The following is a 5924-nucleotide window of genomic DNA, read 5'->3' on the forward strand; positions in this document are numbered from 1 at the left end:
TCACCGGCACAAAATAGATCCACCGGCCATCGATTGACTGCCGGTCGGCACTAAATACTGCCGGCCGGCAATAAATTCCTGCAGAACCTGCAACTCACAGCAGCAGAGGGCAAAATCTTGCATGGCAATGCAATTCAAGCAATTTATGCACCCATCACATTCCTTATCATGTTAATGACTCAAAGGAGGATGTGCCCCAATTCTCGGACCACCAATCACGCATTTCCATGCATGATGGCCCAAAGAATCAAGTGTGCAACTTCAATTTCAAAATGCATGCAAACCAAATAAACACACAAGGAGGCCTAACCTCTATCATACTCATCTCAAGAGGCAAGGTGATGCATGCAAGATGCAATGCAACTTAGGCATACGAGCTAAGGATGCAACATGCCGATACAAGCAAACATGCAAGGTGAGCATGCAAATAAGCAAAGGATGGTCTTAAACATGAATTAGGCAGCTCTAGTTAGGCCCAAAACAGTGGCCAAAATGCTAAGTGCATGGAGGCAAATGACATGCAAACATGCATAGATACATGGTCTAAGACTTAAGCGTAATGAAGCAACTTTTCGACACATTTGAAAGGCACAAACATGGACAATTTGCATGAAAATTTCAGAGGCGATAGGTGATGCAAAACAGCCCCGAAACATAACGAAACGACACTCAACGCATGGAATGAATCCCGAAGTGCAAGATTAGGCACATGAAATGGCTTACAGCTATACAAAGCATGCACAATATGGACATGGAGCATGAAGACAGAAGTAAGACAGCTCTGAGACAAGCATTTTTACAGTTTATGGCATGGCCAAACAGCAAGCAAAGATGGGGCTAAAATGGCATACAAAAACGGGGCTACCACATGGATTTCAAAGCAAGTAGCACATAGAGTATCCAAATAGTGTTGAAGAAGGGCTCAAAATAAGCAACTTCACAGTTTATAACATGCCTCAAAACAGATCACACACAAGCCAAAAAATATTATGCAAAATTATGGCATAAAGAGGGCTAATGAAGGAAGTGCTAGCTACTGTCCTTAAACAGCAAGAGGTCCTCAATCTAACATGAAGAGGACCTCAAAATATGATGATTTGAAGTTTGGGTCGGAGCCCAAAAGTGCAAGCAACTATGGCTTAGATATGAAGCAAGAAAAGGCTAGAAAAGGGAAGATGAGGACTCACCCTTGAAGACCAGCAAACCAACACCTCTTGGACCAAGTTTAGGAGCTTTTAACCTCTGGAGGACAGCCTCAAGCTGCTGGAATGGGCGTTGGATGCCTTGTGCTATGAGTTGATGAAGAAATGGCCCAAGAACAAGGGTGTTTGATGGTTGGATGAGAGAGATATGGAGAGAGATGGAGGGTTGTATGTATGTATATCAGATATATATGGTATATCTCTGGTTTTTTTGCTTCTAACCATCCAACCTAGACAAAGGGAGAGGAATGGTGCTTATATAAGGCAAGGGAAGCATTTAGCTTACAAGCTAAGTAAAGGGAAAGGGTCAAAGGGGTTCAAGGGGGTGCAAGGCTTCTAGAGGAAGCTAAAACAGCTGGCCAAGCTTCTCCAAGAAGCTTGAGCTTGGCCAAAGGGTTCAAGCTTCTAGAAGGTTAAGGGGTTCAAAGGCTCACAAGGTGCAAAACAAACACACATGTGCGTGGGGGATCGATTCTGTGCATTCCAGCTGGCACAGCTGGAATCCACTCAATCTGCAGAATGCCTCGGAAGGTCGTCGGCTAGCAAAAATTGCCGGTCAGCAAAATAAAGTGCCGGTCGGCACAATAAATTGCCGGCCGGATAAATATAGTGCCGGTGGATGGCCGGTAAGGTCAAAAAACGGCCGGTTGGTGTCCAAATTGAAGCCCCGGAAGTTAGCTTTCCAATGACGCAAACCTTGCATTAAAATGCCTCTTGTGGAAAAAGTTATGCCCATTTTGGTGAAGCCGCGCAGATTCGATCCAACCGGGATGATGCCCGACTTCAACTGATCATATCTCCCCCACCCGGACTTGGCTCTAGGAGATTCTTGAGTGCAAAATGAAGCCCCGGAAGTAAGCTTTCTGACGGTGGTGGCCCCATAGCTAAACTCCAAGTGTACAGATAGATAAGCCTGATCCAGCGAGGGCTGCTCGACTCGCTTCTACCTGGATTCATGCCGAACTTTTCCCAAACTAGTTTTCTCCTCTCCTTTCCTCTCTTCTTCAACTCCAAACCCCTAAACAAAGTGTTTTGAAGGATTTGCCTCTCTCCTTGCCAAAGAAACTGAATCTTTGCCCTGCACATCTCTCAACACTGAGCAAACCATCAGTAGTGCCCAAGTCTTAAGGGCGGTCAAAAATGGGGTGTCTACAGTTGCCCCTCTTTGACAGAACTCGAAAGTCATAACAATGACGGGAGTGAATGTCAAAGCCCAGAGACGACCCATTTTTGACAAGGCCGAAGACTTGGACAAATAAACAAAATACCGATAAATAAATGGTTGTGCCCACAGGCTGCCTACGTATCCCTTTGCAAGGAATCAAACCAGCGTAGTTCAGGGGCAGGATGCAAATGATATGCAGGAAGACTTTGATAATTGGACTTATACGCCACGCGAAGCCGGTTTGCACTCACAACAATGCAATGTACTAACAAGTACAAGTGAGGTGCGCAAAATAGCGCGAATGTAAACTGCACAAAACAGTGCGATGCGCAAAATAGCGTGAATGTAGCTGTGATGAAGCAATTATGCAAAATAAATGCAACATTTTAAGCGAATGCTATGCCAGCAAGTAGACATGAACCAAACTACATCTCATGCAGAAAGGATGTAAGAGAATTATGCAATTCTCACGAACATGTGCGATAGATACACAAAAAGTGAACAAAGTGTGATAGATACACTAAGTGGACAAACATGTGTGATAGATACACATAGTGAAGAGAGTGTGATGGACATGCTTACACGAATAAAGTGTGATTGATACACTAAGCAAAGCAAAGTGTGATAGATACACAAAGCGAAACAAGTGTGATGGATACACTGAGCAAATATGTGATAGATACACTAAGCAACCGTGTATGGTGGATGCACAAAGGGAGCGTGTGATGGATACACAAAGTGAACGTGTGATAGATACACAAAGTGAGCATAGTGTGATAGATACATAAAAGGTGAAGCGAGTGTGATGGATACACTATATGAAGCAAAGTGTGAGCGTGTGATAGATACACAAAAGGTGTGCACAAAGTGTGATAGATGCACTAAGTGAACAAGTGTGATGGATACACAAAAGGTGAACACAAAGTGTGATAGACGCACCTAGTGAACAAGTATGATAGATACACAAAGTGAGAGTGTGTGATTGATACACAAAGCGAACGTGTGTGATTGATACACAAAGCGAGCATGTGATAGATACACTACATGAAGCAACATGTGATACATACAGTAGTTGAGCGTGTGATAGATACACTAAGCGAGTATGGTGAGCATAGTGTGATAGATACACAAAGGGTGAACACAAAGTGTGATAGATGCACTAAGTGAACAAGGTATGATAGATATACTAAAGGTGAACACAAAGTGTGATAGATGCACTAAGTGAACAAAGTATGATTGATATACTGATAATGAACACAAAGTGTGATAGATGCACTATGTGAACAGAGTGTGATTGATACACTAAAAGTGAACACAAAGTGTGATAGATGCACAGTGTGAACGAAGTATGATTGATATACTGAAAATGAACACAAAGTGTGATTGATGCACTATGTGAACAGAGTGTGATTGATACACTAAAAGTGAACACAAAGTGTGATAGATGCACTATGTGAACAGAGTGTGATTGATACACTAAAAGTGAACACGAAGTGTGATAGATGCACTTAGTGAACAGAGTGTGATTGATACACTAAAAGTGAACACGAAGTGTGATAGATGCACTTAGTGAACAGAGTGTGATTGATACACTAAAAGCGAATGAAGTGTGATTGATACACTGAAGTGAGTGTGTGTGATTGATACACAAAAGTGAATGACCTTAAAACGGAACTTCTTTGAATGAACCGTGCATAAAATATCGTGCATGACTGAGGAAGAAACTTGATAGGTATAATGCATTACAATGCAAGTGAAGTGGATGCATAACAATGTAAGTGGAAGAGTGCATAACCTTGAAGCAGGATTGATCTTGCGCTTGAGGTAGAGGTACACTCATATTTCGGAGCATTGACAAGGCCCTGAAGAGGTACGTCCGGAGTACAATCACGGAATTTTCTGAAGTTGACACAAACTCAGATACTTCGATTTTCGCTCTTTTGTTTTTGCTTTGCAGTCTGGAACCATCATAGCTTCAGATAGGTCCTGGTTTCACCGTTCACACTTATCGGGGGTGGACCCTGCAGTTTTATGGAAAAAAGAATCTTGTTTTGCACAAACGTGAAGGATGGCACAGCACTCTGAGCACAAAACGATTTATTTTTGAAATTGAGAGATGAGTTTTCGACCAGGTATTGAGCCTACGACTGAACACAGTGAGAAAGACTCAACAACGGAAAACAAAAAGTAAACAACCTAAACACGTCAAGACACGCTCGGAACGACTCAAAGCAAGAATCGAGACAAACAAAACAAAAGACACGACACACAGACGTGCACAGGGAGCCTGTTTCACCGGGTATTATTCCCACCCTTTCTTATTTGTGATTCTCACATCACTCGGCTCTCAAGCTCGGTTTTTCTCTCAAAACCCTTTTCTCGCTTTTTCTCTCAGCGCACATCTCTCTATTCTTTAATCTCTCGTTTTTCATCCCTCCCCTGGGTGGTTGATGGATAAGCTGGAAATTGTGGGCTCTTGCCCCTGGTATTTTACCAGACTCTTGTTCACAACAGTAAGTTTCTCCCATAGAGGGGTTGTGCTACAACTGGGTGTGTAGCAAATCTGCAGCTAACATTGGTTGATGATGCCCTGCTGGGGAGTTCGGACGTGGTTAGATCTGTCCAGATGAGGGAGTGGAATATCTTGATCCTTTCCAGTTTGTGCTTCGCACTTAGCTTGATACCTCGTTGCTTGGAGGATGGAAGAGCTTTCAGCCCTTTGTTGTTGACTTCAGTTGTGCCCTTTCTGGCAAGTAAAGTGCCCTTCTTGGCAAGTATGTTGAAAATGGGGGAAAAGACAGGAAGCCTGACTCAATTGTGCCCCTAGTTCATCATTTTGACCATTTTTTATTTTGTTTTTCTACTAAAACAATTTTGACCAACATGAGAGTTAGATTAACACACTTGTTCGATTTTTGATTTGAAATCATGCAAGCCAGGCTATGAGCACTGAAAATTTTCCTTTTTTGGGTCCAAGAAATGGTCCAGTTTTTGGAAAAGATGGAACAATTTTCGAGGAAATTAGTCAACCTCAGTAAAAATTCTCAAAAACTATTTTTGCAAACGGCCGATGCTTAACAAGCGCGGAACTTACTCTTGAGACGCACAACCTCGGATTTGGAGGAAAATTGCCCCCTTGCTCGAAGAGAGCTGCATGGCAACGGAAAGTTGCCCCTTGTTTGAACGGCACCGCAGTGCATTGAATGGCAACAGAAAGTTGCCCCTTGTGTGAATGGCTCCGCGGCGTATTATAATCAGTCCTCGAAGCGATGATTGCAACCGAACTCCCGGATACAAAGAAGGCAAAGATTATCAGAACCATTACATGGACATGATCGAATTCGAAGTGTTTGTGGCTGGACTTCAAGATGAAGTTGCCTACGTATCCCAAACATGGGAATCAAGCCTTACGTAGTTCGTGGTTAAGGTACACTCGGGTATTTAACCTCTCCTTTTTAGGCTCTAACTTTTGCCAAGGCGCCCGATGCGGGTTTTCGACCTTGCGAGCTTTGTTTTTCTTTTCTTTTCAATTCTTTTCATTTCTTTTCCTTTTTTGA

This window comes from Camellia sinensis, chromosome 5 (genome assembly GCF_055761805.1).
Source record: "Camellia sinensis isolate YWXY chromosome 5, ASM5576180v1, whole genome shotgun sequence".
In the NCBI taxonomy this organism is placed as follows: domain Eukaryota; kingdom Viridiplantae; phylum Streptophyta; class Magnoliopsida; order Ericales; family Theaceae; genus Camellia; species Camellia sinensis.